The sequence below is a fragment of the Glycine max genome, chromosome 15, assembly GCF_000004515.6.
Source record: "Glycine max cultivar Williams 82 chromosome 15, Glycine_max_v4.0, whole genome shotgun sequence".
In the NCBI taxonomy this organism is placed as follows: domain Eukaryota; kingdom Viridiplantae; phylum Streptophyta; class Magnoliopsida; order Fabales; family Fabaceae; genus Glycine; species Glycine max.
This window is the reverse complement of record NC_038251.2, coordinates 49181802-49202489: the sequence shown is the minus strand read 5'-3', so window position 1 is coordinate 49202489 and position 20688 is coordinate 49181802. Positions and strand designations below refer to the sequence as shown.

General features: G+C 36.6%; 1 pseudogene; it reads right to left on the bottom strand.

Moving 5' to 3' along the window:
* Positions 1 to 19605: 19605 nt before the first annotated feature.
* LOC112999624 (probable WRKY transcription factor 21) lies at positions 19606 to 20483 on the bottom strand (annotated as a pseudogene).
* Between the last annotated feature and the right edge of the window lie 205 nt (positions 20484 to 20688).

The window sequence follows — 20688 nt, the reverse complement described above, 5'->3', positions numbered from 1 at the left end:
TTTCACCAACATAGGTTTGGAGTCCATCGAACCTGTCCAAAATACTCTGAAGGAGAGAAGAGTCCCCTTCAACCGATAATTGTCCTTCATCATCATTTGGTTGAGCAACCTTTTTTACCCAAGAGTCATCACGCTCTTTGCGGTAACCAAAGGACGCAACCGCAGCAGCACCGATCAAGAAAGATCTCTTGATTGGAATATATGGTTCAGAATCAAGAGGGATGCTGAAATATTGGAGGAAAAGAGTGACTAAATATGGATATGGTAAAGGAGAATTTAATCGCAATGCCTTATGCATGCGATACCGGACTAAATGTGCCCAATCAATTTGTCGGCCGGTATGAAAGGCCCACATGACTATTAGATCTTCTTCAGAAACCTGTGCAAGGTTTGAAGATCTAGGGAGTAACATACGAACAACAAAATAGTGAAGGATGCGGCTTTCAAGAGCCAATGAATCGACAAGCAGCCTTCCGATCATATCCGCTTGGCTGGTGCAAACCAACCGGCGGGCATCATGCACAGAAAAATCAAATTTCCAATCATCATCCAGTGTACCTTCAAATGGTAAACCTTCGCTAGACAATTGGTCAAATCATAGAAGAGGGATTGGTCAATGACCATCTTTATCCCATAAACTTCTGAAATCAAGGTACTTTCTTGAATTTCAAGATTAGAATAAAAAGCTTTTACTAATTCAGAATACACAGGCAATTTTAGAGACATAAAGGGAATGAGATTTGAGTTTTGAAATGCTTGAATGCATTTGAAACTCTCATTAGAAAAGAAATCCATATCTATGAACTTAGGGTCAATGATAGAACGAGAGAAGAAGAGGTTTGTCTACTGTATACGTTGTTCTTCTAATGAGAACAATGAGGAGGAGGAAATGGAGGAAGGAATTGGAATATCCTGAGCCTCGAAGTGCCGTTGGCTTCTACTCGAAGAACCTTTGCGCTTCTTTGATGGTTCTGCCATTTGAGAGACTTATTCGAAATTTCAATTGGTTGAAATGAAAAAGAATGAAAAAAGATTAATTTTGGGCTTTGTGGGAAGTGATTTGGATAAGAAATGAGTGAGTTATGGTAGAAATATGAATTGGGAACAAGGGTTTCGCAAGAGAAATGGAGGTTTCTGATTTCTGATTTTGAAATCTGAATTTATAGGAGCAGGGATGTGTTGTAATCGATTACAACATTTGGTAATCGATTACACTCTTCTTGACTTGCTGTAATCGATTGTAGTATTGTAGTAATCGATTACCAGAGAGCTTTTTAGGAAAACTAAGTGCTGAATGAAGTTTTAGAGTGAAAGGATTTGAAAAGGGGTCAAAATATTTTGTATCTAAAAACTCTTGTATGAAAATAAATATATATAAAATAATAGATTATAAAAAACTTTATGAATGACTTTTAAGCAAGTAATTCACATATCATACAAAAAATCATGCAAGAATCATATGTACTATCAACTATTTGTTTTAATAATAAACTTCATGCTTCAAGAAAGAAAATAACTCAATCAAACATATAAGCACATAACAATCAATCAAAACAAAAAAAAATTGTTAGTCATCATATAAACAAGTTAATTGAAAGAAAAATTTCAATCATCTAAATTTAAAAGAAAATGGTTTTGATGTTACCTTTTTCATGATTCAAGTGCCTAGATCTTTGAAGATGGTAGTCAACCTTTTGTTTTTCTTACTTAAACTTCTTGAGAAATGTTTTCATCACTTTCATAGTCTTTTGATAGAAGGTTGATCTCCTTCTCTGAACCATCGGATGAGTCATTGTCATCCCAAGCAATATACGCCTTCTTGGATCTTCTTTCTGTATAGCTTTTCTTCTCATTCTTCTCGGGCCATGACTCATTTGTGGGGCAGTTTGCTTTTATGTGACCGGGTTGATTGCACTTGTAGCATTTAAGTATAGGAGAAACTTCTTGGGATCTCTTCCCATTGTTGAAGTTATGGCTTCTCTCCATTCTTCTATTTTTGACGAATTTATGAAACTTTTTCACAAAGAGTGAGAAGTCCTCTTCATCATCAGATTGTTCTTCTTCTTCCTCTTCTTCTTGTATTGAGGAGGAGGCTTTGAGTGCTATGCTTCTTTTCCTTTTGTCGGTTTCTTCATTTTGGTTGAGACGTTGAAGTTCCAATTCATGTTCCTGCAATTTGCCAAACAAAGTGGCAAGAGACATAGAGGAAAGATCTTTACTTTTAGAAATGGCAGTTACCTTGGGCTGCCATTCCCTACTTAGACACACTAATAGAAAATACACTTTCAACATCGGTTTTGGAAGCACCGATGTTAACATCGGTTTTATAAATAACCGATGTTATATACAAAGAACTACAGTAAAATAAGGGTATGCATGATGAACGTTGACATCGGTTTTCTTAAAAAACCGATGTTAATATATTACATTAACATCGGTTTTCTATAGAAAATCGATGTTAACCAATACATTAACATCGGTTTTTAATGTATAACCGATGTAAACGTTCATCATGCATACACTTATTTTGATATAGTTCTCTGTATATAACGTCGGTTATTTATAAATAACCGATGTTATTAAAAATAATCAACATCGGGTTTTTGGAAAACCGATGTTAAGGTTTATGTTGACATCGGTTTTTCTAAATAACCGATGTTGTTTACTATATTAACATCGGTTTTTGTTAATAACTGATGTTGTTTTCAAGTTTTTTTATATAAACTTTCTGTTTTTACAATAAACCTAAAATTGTACTTGTAAAATGCAATTTCAGACCCAATTCACAGCAAATAAACATTTTATTATGCTTTCAAGTAGTTTTAATCACAAGAAACATTGAATAATTGATTTATTATGAACAACTATCAACAAATGATTTCAATGTTCAAATTACATAAGAAATGTCAAGAATGTTAAACCAAAGTAAACTAAGCTAAACTTAATGTCCCTAAATCCTAGCTCTGAGCTCTAACTTGGAGATAATACTATGCCTACTGGATCCGCAACGCCTTTAATCTCTCTGGCTCCAATGGTCTAGGATCGTTAAAATACTGCACCATGAAATAAATGATAATAAGATAATAATGTAATACAAATTATAAAAAAAAATTGGATTTGTTTGAAAAACGTACCGCTTCCCAGTTATTCTTGAAACCTCCTAAAATGATGGTGGACATCCAGTGCATGACATAATAGCCGCACTCAGTACTTCCTTTTTGTCTATTACACTAAATACATAATGAAATTTGGATATTAATTAAACAATTAGTGTACAGACACATAAGAAGTATATATAAGTGGAAGTTTTATGTAAATGACGTACCTTGACGACAATCCACCTAGCAAGAACCTTTGATTTAGGCTGTGGAGCATCATCAAGACCTTTTAAAGCACTGTTCCAGGCGAGTAACAATTAGAAAGTGGTGTTGTTGAGGTATTTGAATGCAAATGCATTAAAAAGAACACTAACCTGTTAATTATCCCCTTAAGGTAGTTGTCTGGCCTGTTATGCAATGAACAAAACCAGACAACTAGGTGTTCCTTGGGCACGATGACCACCATCTGCCAGTGTCCGCTGCAGTGGGGATGAATATGGGTTAGTATATTAGTAAACATTAATTAAATTCAATTTTATTGTGTGACTTACCCATTCAGGTAGGCTCCAAGGTAGACATCATGTTTTGAACTCTGCATCCAATTCTTTATGTAACTTTCAGTCTCAAACTGCGATTGCCCAGACCTCTGAATAGATTGTGGGTCGAGGAATCCATAGATATCAGAATTCCCCGCTCGCATACTTGTATCAGTCAAATGCCTGTTTATGTTAAGTCAAAGTTAAATATTTATGAATTGAAAGCAATAACTTAGGTCATTAAAAGTAATGTCAAATGACTTACAGAATCCACAACTGTAACACTGATATGCTGAGACATTGACCACCATGTGCGATTTTGGAGAGGTCTTCGTGCTTTATGTAGAGCGGGAAGTCTGGATTAAAGACCCCAAACACGGTGGCATCCCATGTGACCTGGTAAGGCCTCAAGAAAAGCTCGGGGATGATCAATGTCATCAGATAAAGCAGATCATTAACCTTCGGATCCAGCTTTTGAGGTGGTTTTGCCAGAGACACAGCTGTCTGTTCATGAAACAAAGTTAAATGGCCTAATTTTAGGCACGTTGAATGAATTAATTCAAAAAGAAGAAACATATAGTAAGAGTAAAGTACCTGCTGTGATAAAGACTTGACCAAATGTGTCGGCCAAGTAAGGAAGGTGTGAATTGCCTGCCCCACTAAGGAAACCTCATTAGTGGGTACATGAACTGGAGCATTTGGAGCTTTAACCTCCTCCACACCCACCTTTACTTGGCCAGGCAACAAAGGAGTGTTATGAACAGCAGTGGATCCCTCATAAACTCTCCCCAGGGTAACCATGCGGGCAGGATTTGCTTCGATGTACAAGCCGCACCTATTTGAGTCACCCGTCTTAGGATCGTTTCCTGAGAGATCAACACAACTCTCCTTTGTGCTTACTTGAGGATCTGAGGGACCAAGCGAAGGCTCCGGAGGCAGTGCAATTCCCTGAGATTGCATCTGGGACTAAAACTGGGACTGCATCTGGCTAAACAATGCCATGAGCTGCTGAGTCACTTTTCCTATGATGGACTCCTCTAGCTGGTCCGTGATTTGTTGGGTCAGTTGCTGCAATTCTTCGGGAGGTAGTGAGGAGGAGGTATGGGACGTCCGTGGAGCCAATCTGAAGTAGTGCTTGATGGTGACACCGGCTCCAGCAGCACGGACATGTCCAGGGTGCTCTGGACGTCCAATAGCAGCGGTGAGAACATCCTGATGTCCATGGGGGACGAAGGATCCTTGTGTCGCCTGCTCCTCAAGGGAATCCTACACAGAAAAGAAACAGTTGTACATGGCATTCACAAAATATTGAAATATAATTCTAATGGTTAGTTGAAAATGACTTACGATCTTCTCAGCGATTTCCTTTGTGGCCTCAATCGTCATCTCCCCTGACACGTGGCCGTCTGATGGGGGATGGAGGGTCGATGACACCATCAATGCTTCTTGACTGTGCATCTTCCTCCAGCTTCTTCTTCCTCTTCTCAGCCAGGAGCTTCTGCTCCAAATATTCATAACCCCCACGAGACAAAACGTGAGGGGTAGTGTTCTGTTTCTGGATGGCCTGTGCCTTTTTTCCGCACATCCTGCAAAAAAAAAAAAACAATTATCTTTCAAATTGCTAGAATGAAGTATAACAAGTTAATGTTTTTTGAAAAACAACTTAAATGGCAAGGTACATACCTCCCAAGAAGGGTCTCAGGGAGTCTGGCAAAATTGGGCCCATTATTCCTTGCTTATGTCGTATTTCTCACAGACAGTGTCGTCCACACCATCTTGATCGGCTGCAAGGGCCCATTTCCTCATGAGTTCTGATTTAAACTGCCTCCATCTCTCATCGACAGTCTGAAGTAACTTCCTTTTCGTCCTACTGTCAGAAGCCTCTAGGATTTCAAATTCCGCCTGACAACATCAAATAAGGTTTATTTGTTACAATAATGTATTATTTGGCTATTAATTACACAACATCAAATAAGAAAAAGAAAAATACCCGAATATCCTCCCAAATCAAGTCCTTCTGAGCAATAGGGACCTCCTTCCAGTTCTCATAGGTGACGTCCACCTTATCACGCGCCACAATCCCCAAATATGTTCTTAATTTCTTCCTATGGGGACCATCGGCCTTGCCGATACTAGGATCAATGTGGACCACCGGTCTCTCAGCACTAGGTGGTCTAGTAGACAACGATTGTAGACGTGAGGCTTTGCGTGTCTGCTTCACGGTAGACGGCAAAGGCGATGCGTCGGAAGGAGGAGGAGGAGAAGGAGGAGGAGGAGGAGGTGAGGCAGGTGGAGAAGCCATGATCCTTTATACAAGAACATAGAAAATGTAAATTTCAATTACAGACACATATCGACATCAACAATTGTTTATGTAACTAATTTGGAATTGTGGGGTTCAGGGGTGCTTATGCTTTATTATTGTAGGTGTGTGTGTGTGTGTGTGTGTGTGTGTGTGTGTGTGTTTGGCATGGACTTAAGCTGTGGACTGTGGTTCCTTTCATCAGTATTTAATAAACAAACTTGGCTTAGTTCCTTTCATCACTATTTAATAAACAAACTTGGCTTAGTTCCTTTCATCACTATTTAATAAACTTAAACAAACTTGGCTTAGAATTTTTAATCTCATAACATACAAGTCAGTTTGGTTCATGCAGTTTGGTTTTGGAGTAGTTCATAGATAGGTTGATCCTAATCCCTAAACTTAAGGGATAGATTCTTGCTCACTGTATATAAATATTGCACTCATTATCATCAAAAAATATCCTAATCCCTAACTCAAATTCAGTTCCATATTGAGGTGGTGCATTCTGGCAATGATTGTGACTTTTGCCCAAAACTCTGCATCTCCACTTGTGACATTCTTAAGGCACTTCACTGCCACCACTCTATGGTGATAAGAATGCAGCAAGCCATACGAATGCAGCAAGCACATGTAGACTTCATCACATACATAGCATAAGATCTAATTTTGCAGTAAAAAAAACATAACAGGTTGCGATCACCTAACCTTTTCAATTTCTTCTAAAAGATGTGTGTTCTCCTTTGTCCCTTCCTTGTCCCAACCTGTTTCATTAAACCATGCGAACAACATCAATTTTGGTTAACAGTAGTTAATGCACTTCCAACATCAGTTTCTACAATACACACACATCCATAATTAATATGTCAAGGTAATTCTTGTTCCTTGACCTTCAATGCCATTCAAAGATCTATTTTAATTCTCTGAAGTATTCCTAATGACACCATTGGCAATTAAGAGAGGTTGGTTTATGTTGGGTGGTGGTAGATGATCTGTGGAGGTTGCAAGCAATTAAGGTAAGTATATTCTTCCTTGCCCTTTATTCATATTAGAATTAAGGTAAGTATTTTTACATGAGGCAAAATTTGAAGCTGCTCTAGATGCATATAAAGCTAGTAGCATTATAGCACAGGTACAATACAAATACCTGTTACTTGTAAACCTTATTTTTCTACTTTTCTAGGAAGTTCATATTGTCACTTGTAAATCTGTTTCACATCACAAACATTTTAAATTTGAGAAACTCTTCTACTACTCATTTTAGAAAGTGGGATCAATGCTTTCTTTGGTTATGCATGACTTGACAGCAGCAAGTGAAGGTTCTTCTGAACCTGAAGCAGGATGGTTTAATTTGTTTAGTAGTCGATATAGGAAAGGTATTCCAAACTTTAATGTAGTGTACTAAAACAGAATTTCTGTTGTGAAGAACAACTATTAATTATACCTTCATCAGTTAATATTGTATGTTTATTACTATTGGTGCTGACCTGCAGCTTTTGAAGGTTTGGTCATAATTATGTTATTTATTTTCTTATTTGAGAGTGCTTACGTACAGTAGTGCCCCAATCATTGTCAATATTCTTGGAACTTCTTGCATGTCAATTTTGTTGTTTCAACCTTAAAGCCTGGGTCTTTCTTTTACTTTTTGAATTTGTTAATGCATTGTTTTTTGTTTCCCTTTTCCCCTGATGTATGTTATGTAGAGATGAGATATATCTTAATCATTTCATCACAGTTTATGTTGTTTCACTGCTAAACTACCAACTTTTTTGTTTGTTCCAGAGTTGATTCATGCTTAGTGAATTGGTGTGAAAGGAATCCAAAGCTGGTTAGAGGTGCATTAAGAGATAATAGTTATACCTATTCCTAGTTAAAATTCTTTTTAATTCAAAACTCAGCCTTTCTGGATTATACAATATCTCTTTCTATTTTGCTTTCTGCTTGGTTTAATAACAAATTTTCATCTCAACAGCTTAACTTAGTTTTTTTGTCTAATATTAATATGACCTGCTTATTTTCTTAACTCCCTATATTTTAAAGCTAATCTTCTATCAAGTGGTGGTGCAATTGTTGTGATCAATTCACATGGAAGCATAATACTGGAAAGTGTTTTAAAAGAATGTACTTTGTTTAAAAACATGTCAATTTATTATATCTGGTGTACATTGTACCGGGATTAATTGGGTAACAACTTATGTATTGATTCTGATATTAGTGATGTGGTGAGTGGGTACATCAAGCTCTATCTTTTGTACTACTTGTACCATTTTGGGTTCCTCATAAATAAAATGTTGTTGTATTTGGCTTTCAGAAATAAAAAATTAAAAAGTCTCTTATCTAACTTTTAAAAAAGTTGAATTGCAATTAATTTTAATTTATAGGAAAACTTAATTTATTTTACTTTCTTCTTTTATAAATTTATATGTAAAAAATAATCTCAAACAAGACTATTTGTAAGACTAACTCAAACAGGCCTTTAAAATCATGTCAAATAATTTTAATGTGATTTTGAATTTACGGTAAATCTAAAGACACAAAAAAATATCAAATTTTTTTAAACAGTAGGATATATATACTCTCATCCTATTCTTTAAACAGACCATAGCTCATTACGTATAGGCATATTTGTTTCTTAAATTAGCTGCATTGTGGTGGAAGGAAAAGAGAACATTTTGGTACTGTTGGCAGGAGGGATGTTAGAGATAGGGATTGGAGGGATAGAGAAACTAGGGGTTACTGGGAGAGGGATATCAAAGGATCGCCTCATATTGAAAGTTTGAAACTATGAAGTTAATTTTGTTTGCATGCAATATTTTATTTTTTATCTGAAATAATAAAAAATACACACACACACAAAGAAAGATGTATACACTGAATACAATCAGGAAAAAGTGTAGCTGTCACTTACTTGCTTTGGTGAGCTCTCTTTCTCCAGAAAACAATTGATGAGATCCCCTGAATACGAAAATATGAAATGGCATAAGTTCCATTTTCAAAGCTTTCATCAAATATATGCATGTTTTCAATAATGCAATTAGTAAACCAATTATAGAAACCAATAATGAAATATAAATATGGATTAAATATTAATCAATCTAAAAAATATGTTTAGTAGGTTATGTAACTTAATGTGAAAATTTTCAAAAATTGTAATAATTGCAGCATTAGTCCAATTCAACTTAATGCGATAAATACATTGGTCTTTAGATTTCACCTCAATAAATTATATGACTTATGTAGCATAATGTGAAAATTTTCAAAAATTGTAATAATTGCAGCATTATTCCAATTCAACTTAATGCGATAAATACATTGGTCTTTAGATTTCACCTCAATAAATTATATGACTTATGTAGTAAAATCTAGCAAAATGAAATATATAAATAGAAAATTACATTAGACGATGTTAATTAATTCTCCTTCATCATGATCATTACGGTTAGCACGAACGTCGTCAGCTTCTTCTTCTCCAACAACATTAGGAGTGATTTGTGTGGACAGAGGACTAACATAGGTGTCCATGTATGAATCATCATCTTCTACATTAACACCAATTTTTTTGCTCAGTAGAACCACGCACCACCTTTCATCACAAGGGTCTTGCACGTAAAATACTTGTCTAGCTTGTTTTGCCATGATGAAAGGGTCATTGTGGTAACCAAGTTTCTTTAGGTCTACCAACGTAAATCCTATATCATTGGTGCGCACACCGGTGTTGTTGTCAACCCATTTACATTTGAACACACAAACAGTAAATTTCACATAGTTAAGCTCCCAAATTTCATCAATGAACCCAAAGTAAGGGATGGAAGCTACACAGGGATTAGCGTCATGCACACTTGTGAAGTGTTGAGATTCAACCCTTAGGGTGACCCCGCTGTTCTGCATTGTACATTTTTCATCTTGTGCTTCTGTGTAAAATGAATACTTGTTTATGTCGTATCCTTGCCAAGTTATAACATTTCTTTTAGGCCCATCTGCTAGCTTTCTTAATGTTTCTGAAGCATTTTCATCTGCAAAGATTGTATCTTTAAACCAATCATAGAAAGTCTTGTTATGCTTTTTCAACACCCAATTCTTTGACATTTTTGGATTATTCTATTTGACTAAAGCTTCATGCTTAAGTATGTATGGAAAAACTTCATTATTATTTTTCAAGACATACAAGTGATCTTGTAACAAATCTTCTAGACTTGGAGTGATCACATGCAGTCCTCTTGAACCCTTACCACCCACTCTGTCATCATGCCGAGACTCAGGAAGGCCAACTGGTTTAGCCTTCTCAGTTTATTCTGAACAAAATTCAATGGCTTCTTCTGCAATGTACCTCTCAACAATAGATGCTTCTGGACGATATAGATTCTTCGTATACCCTTTTAAGATCTTCATGTATCTCTCAACCGGGTACATCCACCGCAAATAAACAGGACCACAACATTTGATTTCTCTGACCAGATGCACAATCAAGTGAATCATGATGTCAAAGAAGGCAGTGGTAAATACATCTCAAACTGGCACAGTATAATTGCAGTCTCATTTTCCAGCTCATCAAACTTGACAGGATCAACGACTTTGCTACATATGGCATGGAAGAAAAAGCACAGGCGAGTTATGGCTAACCTGACTTTGTTTGGCAAGATGTCTCGTATAGCCACGACTAACAATTGTTGCATCAGCACGTGACAATCGTGAGACTTTAACCCTACAAGCTTAAGCTCCTTCAACTGCACAAGGCTCTTAATATTTGAAGAGTATCCTTGTGGAACCTTCACCCAACGAAGACACTGACAAAAACTTATCTTCTCCTTCTTAGACAAAGTATGACAAGCTGGGGGCAAGTAAATTTTATTTCCATCAGACCTTGGATGCAACTGTGATCGTATCCCCATCTCAGCTAGATCTTGGCGGGTATTCAAGCCATCCTTCGTCTTGCCCTGAATGTTAAGGAGCGTCCCAATCACACTGTCACATACATTTTTCTCGACATGCATAACATCAATACAATGTCTAACATCTAGATCAGACTAGTACGGAAGATCAAAGAAAATGGACCGCTTCTTCCATATGCAAGTCTTACTTTTATCCTTCTTTTGGGTCTTTCCAAATACAATATTCAGGTGTTGAACCCGCTGGTATACCTGCTCACCAGTCAACGGTATTGGTGCAATATCGTGCTTATGAATTCCATTAAAAGCTTTTTTCAGTCGTCTGTAAGGATGATTGGGTGTTAGAAAACACTAATGCCTACTATAGACTGTTTTTCTTCCATGTTTTAGTTGTATGTAGCTTGTGTTTCCTTCACAAATTGGGCATGCATGATGACCCTTAACACTGTAACCACTGAGATTCCCATATGCTAGAAAGTCATTAATGGTATAAAAAAGCATTGGACGCATTTCAAACGTCTCCTTGCGAAACGCATCAAACACTAACACCCCCTTGTCCCACAACTTTCTCAGGTCTTCAACCAACGGACTTAGAGAAACATCAATGTCATTTCCTGGCTGTCTTGGGCCCGACATCATCATAGACAACATCATGTATTTTCGCTTCATGCACAACCAAGGAGGCAAATTGTAAATTCCTAGCAGAACTGGCCATGAACTGTGTTGAGTGCTTAAGGTGCCATATGGATTCGTTCCATCACTGGCTAGTCCAAGTCTAAGATTTCTTGACTCTTTCCCGAAATCCGAATACAAACCATCAATCTTCTTCCACTGCAAGCAATCTGCCAAATGACGGACCTTTCCATCAGAAATCCTTCCATTTGCATGCCATGTAAGATCTTTTGCGTCGTCCTCGTTAGCAAAAAGACGCTTAAACCTTGGAATGATTGGAAGATACCACAAAACCTTCATTGTAGGGCCCTTGTTTGAGTTTTCATCAAAACTGCTTTCCTCTTCATCTTTCACTTTGTACCATGAAGTCCCACAGATAGGGCATTTGGACATTTGTTCGAATTCATGCCTGTACAGTATGCAATCATTGGGGAAGCATGAATCTTCTGATACTCCATACCCATCAGACACAATATCTTTTTTGCCTTATAGTAAGTTTTAGGCAGCGTGTTGTCCTTTGGAAGTAGATTGTGAACTACCTCAAGCAGTGAGGTGAAACTTTTGTCACTCCACCCATACCTGGCCTTCACATTAACCAGACTTAACACTGCAGACAACAGGGTTAAGGAATTCTTGCACCCCGTATACAAAGGCTTCTTGGAATCACTTTGCAATCCTTCATACACAGGGGCGTGTGCTTGCTGAAAAGACTCTTGTCCAAGGTCACGAATCATGTCTTCCAAGCGATCTCCCATTTCTACATCAAACGGTTCAGATTGGGACCCACTCTGCATGTCTGTCACTTCACCATGCCATATCCAAGTCGTGTAATTCTTAATCCCATCACACAATAGATGCTCTCGTATGTCGTCTAGTAGTTGACGTCTTCCATTCAAACAGTTGATGCAAGGACAATAATATTTTCCTTCTTCATTCGGTTGAACTCTTTTTGAAGCAAATTGCAATAACTGCTCGAAGCCATCCTCATATTCTGGGCTCATGCGACTTTAATTTATCCAACTTCGATCCATCTAAGCAATTCCATGCATGAAAATGTCACTTTTTTATTTATAGGTGTGGCCTTATCCCATTTAGGAATATTGTCTTTTATGTTAGCTTCAAACATTAGGGTTAGCATTATTTTCAAAAATTTGACAAAATTTCGGCAGCATTTCGCATTGGTCTCTAAGTACATGACATGACATCGGTGAAATAAATTTCCCGATTATCAAGTATGCACTCAAAGAACAACTTGAAATGCATTGTACCAAAATTTCATCAAATTAATGAAAATAATAATAACCTTAACGAATGAATCTAACATAAAAGTACCAGTATCCCCAAACTGTCCAAACGGACAATTCAAGACTAAATACAATGACTAATGCAAACTGTCCCCAAGAATCATTGCATTCAGTCTCAAACGGGAATCTAAGGTTCACTCAGAATGAACAAAAGTTGTTTATATAGAAAATTACATTGATGACGTACAAGAACATACAAAATCTAAATTTCGATTACAGACAAATATCGACATTAGCAGTTGTTTGTATAGCATATTACATTCATGACATACAAGAAAGCTAACGGAGGTTGACTAGGTCGGAAGTGAGGTTGACTAAGTGTGTGTGTGTTTGTGTGTGTCATGAGGGTGTGTGTGTGTGTATGTGATCAGGGTTTGTGTGTGTTTGATTAGGGTTTGTGTTTGTGTCTGTGTGTGTGTCATGAAGGGGTGTGTGTTTGTGATTAGGGTTTGTGTCTGTGTGTGTGTGTTTCATGAGGGTGTGTGTGTGTGCGTGATTAGGGTTTGTATGTGTGTGTTTGATTAGGGTTTGTGTTTGTGTCTGTGTGTGTGTCATGAGGGTGTGTGTGTTTATGATTAAGGTTTGTGTCTGTGTGTGTGTCATTAGGGTTTGTGTGTATGTTTGATTAGGGTTTGTGTCTGTGTCTGTGTGTGTGTGTCATGAGGGTGTGTGTTTGTGATTAGGGTTTGTGTGTGTGTGTCATGAGGTTGTGTGTGTGTCTGTGTGATTAGGGTTTGTGTGTGTCATGAGGGGGTGTGTGTGTGTATTTTTCATGAAGGTGTGTCATGAGGGTGTGTGTGTGTGTGTGTGATGAGGGAATGTGTGTGTTTGTATGATGAGTGTGTGTGTGTGTGATGAGGGAATGTGTGTGTTTGTATGATGAGTGTGTGTGTGTGTGATGAGGGAATGTGTGTGTTTGTATGATGAGTGTGTGTGCGTGTGTGTCATTAGGGTTTCTGTGTGTGTGTGTGTGTGTGTGTGTGTGATGAGTATGTGTGTGTGTGTGTCTTGAGCTCAATCAACACAAGATTGTAAAGATGTAAGTTCTAGGAGTCAACTCAAGTTTGAAAAATATGCTAATGTTATATTCCCTCATTCAAAGGAAGACAACTATATATGTTATAGTCTACCTTAACAAAATTAATAGGTTTTGGCATGTTATATTCTACCAAAGCAAGCATATTTTGTAATGACAAAGCCACATTGTATATACAGTATCCAAGACAATAAACAAGCACCATGAAAGATTCAACAATTGAAGAAATGGGATACCTGAAAATTGGACAAGAAACTAGAAAAAGTAACACTGACAATATATATACCAGCTTTCTGCTCAGGCCCTGCCAAATAAATTTTCACTAACCCACTGAATCACATCATAGCTAGGCACCAACACAAACTAAAATCAATTCATTTTATCTTATAAATATTTACAAAGAAATTTATGTAAACTTTGTACACAGATTCGGTTTTGGAAACTTTGTATGTGCATGCAAGCATCAAATAAACTAATGGCATGTTTGCTTTCTTCTATACTAACACAGACCAATTGAAATTAGCAAAACCTAAATAGATTAATGCAGGTCTAATCAACACTACTCCAACAGGGGAACACAACAAACCTAGTGTACATATAACAATTTGACATATTACTACAACAAAGCACTGGGTGTACTTGCTGTCTACTTTTGTCCAAATCTCAAAATTAAAGGATGATTTACAAGCATTGGTGATGAATTCTCTTGGAATATTTAGTCTTGTACTAGCCTTTTGTCATTATTAGTCAATGAGATATATATGTATGTTTCCAGGTTATAGGAGTAGTTATGGGTGATACTCATGAAAATGCTAAGATTGCATCAAAAAAAGTTCATGTTGAGTATGAAGAGCTCCCAGCCATCCTTTCAATACGGGATGCCGTCAATGCTACAGGTTTTCACCCCAATACAAAAAAGTGTTTGAGTAAAGGTGATGTTGATCATTGTTTTCAATCAGGTCAGTGTGACCGAATAATTGAAGGGGAAATTCAGATGGGAGGTCAGGAACACTTTGGCTAACCATCTAAAACCAGTATGATTATGGATTGATATTATTGTTGTTGTTGTCCTGTTGCATAATATGATTGTTCACTTGTTTTTAATATAATATGGAAAAACTATTCAATAGTGTCTAATGTAACCTTGTATCTTTTATTCTTCTAATCAAAATTATGGTCCTCTAATGATGATTTGATTCATGACTACTTTATTGGCAACTGTAAGAAATCAATTCAAGAAACCAGTATAGGCAAACATGGGAAGCTGGTGAGCAAAGTATGCCATATGGTACACAAAATGCTCACTCCCAAGGCTTTTCCCAGCCTTTGGAGTGCAACCCCACATTGCAGATAGGGTAATCTATAAGCCACTTTCTTGTATTTTTTAGCTGAATGTGGTGATTTGAATTATATTATAATGCTTGTCCCTTGGTACAGTTCTGACTACAGGTACAACCCTGAAGCCTCAGAGTAGCAACTAGCTGCCACAACTCAAGCTGAACAAGTTAATGGATTTATTCTTGGATGGATGCTTTGACCTAAGCTCTCAGTATTTTAGATGGCAACATAAATAAAATTAGCAAACACCTAAGACCAAAGTCAAAATGCCTCTTGCTGTTGGAAATGTGTAAATGCTGCTTGTTCTTCAGTTATTTATTTGTTTTGGCATAAAAACAGCAGTGACTGACTTAAAACTATTAAAACTTTAGCCATAGTCATAGGATGTGGCATGAAGGTTAGAGTATTTTGAATATCTTTGGAGGACAAGTTTTATCTGACTGAATGACCTATTAATGTCATTTTTCTTTTGTAATCACTTTCTAATATGGCTGCATTAAGAATTGTTTTTAAACTTCTTGCATTCATTAGTAGAGCATTAATTGTACTATGATATGACAATATTGTAAAGTATACTGAGGCTATGGCAATGCCACTTGAATTTATTTCAAGGGTGACTACAAAGAAGAGAAAACCTTGATAAGGTTATAGATAAAGTAGGAAGACAGTCTAAAACTCCCCTCCCCACCCAACCAGACCACCACCACAAAAAAGAAAAAAAAACTTTTATATGGTTAGCCAATTGGAGAAAATGACCGAATAATTTGATAAGGACCTTTGGACAATCAGACCACACAAGCTAGCTGTTGTGGTTGGAGAGCCCATGGCCTTATAAACCCCACATTAGATTCCTATACTTCCAATGTGGGACTCAAGTCCCATACCTTGTAATTAGATCCTAACAGAAGTTATGTGTGTGTGTGAGTGTTAGTTTTTTTTTTTTGAAGAAGCTAAATTTAATATTATTAGAGAACAAGTTAAACATAATGCATGCTTAGCTTGAAAGAAGTATTGAACAAGATAAAAAAGTAGTGGCTATAACAACCACTCCCCAAACCAGAATCTTAAAAAAAGTCAAACAAAGAACCCATGTGTGTGAGTGTTAGTGTTTGGCTTGTATTGGCCTAAATTTATGGCTTGAAGGAAATAATTGCATTGTGAAAATAACATTGTGTTGTTGCAGGCTCCTCAGAAGCACCAGAAATATGTTTCTCATGTTCTTGGCCTTCCCATGTCAAAGGTAGTTTGCAAAACAAAACAAGTTGGTGGTGGAATTGGGGGGAAGGAGACAAGATCAACCTTTATTGTTGCTGCTGCTTCAGTTCCATCTTTATGTTTTTTATCAGCAAATATAACGTGTGTGTATATATATATATATATATATATATATATATATATATATATATATATATATATATATATATATATATATATGAGTACCAGAGGTACAAAACAGTACATGTGTTAAAATTGCCAGCATCTTGGTTCCAGAATCAGGCTAAGGGCAGTCTCGAGAGGAACTAATAGCTGAGTACATCATTAATATCCTGCTTCCTCTCCTATAATTTCTACCCCCCTGAATTGACAACTACTGGACCAGTGAAAATCACACTGGACCGAGATGTGGACATGATGATAACTGGGTAGCGGCATAGTTTTCTAGGGAAGTACAAGGTATGGCTACAGTTATTGACTTACATTTAACTGGTGTTTTTCTTTATACATCAACATTTTATTTTAAAAGTAAATACTGTGAAATTTTTGAATTCTTAAAATGGAAACAGGTGATATTCATGCACTCCCTTTGTGCCACAATATGAGAGTGAGAATATGTTATCTTCATGTTTCTGACTGATGTTTAGACTGTCTAACACCTTACGTTCTTTCTTTATTTTGATGTTCATTTGGCCATTGTTTTGCTTCCTTACAACAACAACGACAAACCCCCCCAAGCTTTATCCCCGGGGTGGAAGTCAGTTACATGGATCACTTAAATACCATTGATCTCTATAAAAACCAAATTAACTACTTTGCTCTAACTTAGAATCAGAATTGAACTTACTGTACTCAATACTTTAGTCTCCTTCAAACTGCCAGACTGTTTATGCATGTACTTAAAATATCTCATGTTATGTAATTATAGTACCACTGGTACTACTACAGTTTAATAAAATATCTACCTGAAGTGACTTGGAGGATGGATACATAGGCATTTAGCCTTTTAGCATCATCATGATGGGTGGTGCGCATTCGACAGTGACCATGTTCACCGCCTGTAATGTTGTTTCTCTCTATCTGAAGTTTCTTTGGTGGCCATTGAACAATGATGAACAAAACAAGGCCATGCAATGCATACTTTTATCTAGAGGCTAAAATCATCAATATATTTGTACCTCTTAAGATAGAGGAAAGCACTCCAGGTTCTCTTTACTCAAGCAGCTACCCCAGATTTGAATTGGTTGCTATATTTACCATAGTAAGTAGGTAGTAGATACCTAAGGATTATTTACTTTTCTTTTGTGATATTAACACATGTTATGTAATTTCTAGTGAAGAAATTTGATGGATGTATAGGATGTGGAACCTTGAAATGATATGTATATAGAGATTGTTAATAGAGTACACTCACAAATAAGGGTAATTATCTTAATTTCTTAACATATAATGAACCTGAGTTGTACAATGAAATAAAGCTAATTGGAAATTGGGATAGTGATAAACACCAAGGAGAAAAAAGATAGAAAACAATATGTAATCCAGGAAATAACAAAAAAATGAGCACTGGAAATGATTTTATTAATGCCAACCAGAGAAAACAATTCTTCTACTGGAACCAAAGGCCACTCTGAGATGCTACTCTCAGTCCTACAAATTAGTGCCATCAAAAATTAATATAATTCCATAAGGTTATTCTTGAAGTTCAAACTTCCTAACGACATCCATGAGTTAAATCATCAGAATGTGCACATGTCATACAGTTAAGGAAACAAAAAGAAAAGAAAAAGATTGTCAATAACAATTCAGAATATGCACAAAAAAAGAAGTTTCTGTTAGTACCTTAGAAACCAGAAATGCACACAAATTGGGAGAAGTTAAACCATTGTGAATATTGACTATGGGATAAATAGAATAAAGAAGTAAAAATCAAATTAGAGAGGTCACAATGCACTACTATTAGACACTCATCTCAGACTAAGAATCAAGCACAAAACAATACCCAAAACTTCAATCATTTTAATTAAGCAAATTACAGTGGTCACAAACTCACAATGCATCGTCACCACATATATTAAGTTACTATCACTAAGAAGAGAACCGATTAAGGTCCAAAAATGGTTGTCCCAAAGAAAACAGTATCAATCCCACCGCACTGATTAAGAACTTACTAAGAAGAGCAACAAACTGAGGTAGAGCGCATACCTTGTTAACTGGCAGTGGTTGAGGCGTGCTGCGGTCGTAGCTTGAGCCGATGAGTGCAATTACGCAGCTAAGTGGAAGGACGGTGGTTCGAGCCTTGGAGATCGACAACACTGGTGGAATGATACGACGGTCACCACGACACTGCCAGCAGAAACCAAAAGTCTAACAAGATGCAAGATTAGAAAAATCCAGTGACTATTTAAGAGAAAAATACATTGACTATTAGACAATGAAGACATCAATCTTACCTCAAACCCAACAACGACAATGGCAGCGACAATGGCAGTCAAACGTACCTCAGGTCAGCACGACACTGGCAGCAGAAACCAAAAAACCTACTTGGGTTAACCACGAAAAAAATGTAATTGTTTGGTACAAGCTTAAACTTTTTTCACCAAGTACTTACAGGGAAAAGGTTTTTCAGCAAGTCATCGTAAAATTGATGACGATGATGATAACTTAGACGAGTTTCTTGAGGGGATGTTTTCGTGATCCTGGCTAATTTGATTGTGGTAACAAAAGGATTCATCAAAAGAGTTAAGAAAAACTCCTATTCAGTTCTTGTATTTGAGATACTCTAAAATTGAACTAAGCTAAAATAAACATGTAGTATTTAACTTAAACTTATCATATTTTTTAAATTAAATTCTCAAATTAAGTAATGCCACTTGATATCTTTTTTACATTTACAACAACAAGTTGATATGAGATGTATTTAGAACAAGTTGTATAATTTCACGAAAACATTTACAAACATATATATTTGATATAAGATCTTACTGACAAGAATAAAAGCAACTAATTAAAGTAAGATTTGCAACATGAAAATATTCCTCATGAATTTTAACGATAATCTTCTTCCTAGTCGTCTTCTTTCTTGACTACCCTACTGAAGTTGCACATGAAACGTCAAAAATTATGTGAAGGCTCTTGAATTCACTTGAGAAAATGCCAATAAGTCAACTATACCTGTATTCTTAGGAGTAAATTATGTGAAGGCTCTTGCGGCACCTTTACTGATCATAGGGAGGGATATCCGCAACTTTGTTGCTGGTAGCAGGCACCTTAACTGATCTTTTCACTCTATGTTTCCTGCAGAGGACGCACAAAACAATTAAGTCAATGTCAAAGTGAACTTTAATCTTTGAGATAATAGTCATTAATCATCAATGGTTAATAGTGTATATGAGACAGTAACAGCAGAACACAGAACGAGGGTGAAGTCAAATGGAATGCATTTTCTCTTGTGTTGTTGTAAATTCTGATAAGAAGAGTGTGCAAGTCCTAGTAAATGGAATGCACTTCCATTTCCATCCATGTTAGCCACAGTTCCATCTATGCTCAAGGAAGAAATGAAAGACCTAGTAGATGACGACATTAATGGTGTTCAACTAGAGTTGTCAAAATTCAAATTTACGACACTATTATTTCTGCTTCATGTTTCATTTGTTGTTGCTGAAGGAAGTGCTAATTTGTTCATGAAGTTTGTCAGGTAAGATTTAGAGGGCTTCTCTCATTGGAGCTCAATTCCAAACTAGGTTTTCCCATCATATAGATTGAATTTGTAACTGTTTGACCCAATCCCTGAATTGAATTCTCAGTAAAACTTGTATGAGGAAACTCCAAACATTTTGAATTCGGTTTTGCAAATTTGGTTGTCCAAGAGAATACTTTCAGAAAAAGGGATATGAAGTTTTTTGTGCTTCCTTACTCTTGCATGACCCAAACCACTATTTAGGAGTGAAACAACTTTCTTGAACCTCACTATAGCCCCTGCAGTTTCCACCATCAAATTCCTACAATGAACTTCATTCCTTGGCTGATACATCATACTCAGAACTCAATGACAGCTCTCACCAGCTGCTCTATTAGCTTCTTCAACATACTCCATATTACCCTCTATCTGGGGTTAAAAAAAAGATAAAAGGAACTAAAGAAAAAACCCAACACACAAAGGGACACAAACCTAAGATAACAACACCAGACTTCCTTCCAGTAAAGAAAATTCTCTTCTTTTTTTTTTTCTACAAAACACAATGCACATTTGGACCCATGTGGCAGATTAGGATAAAGAGACCCACACAGAAAGAAACCCA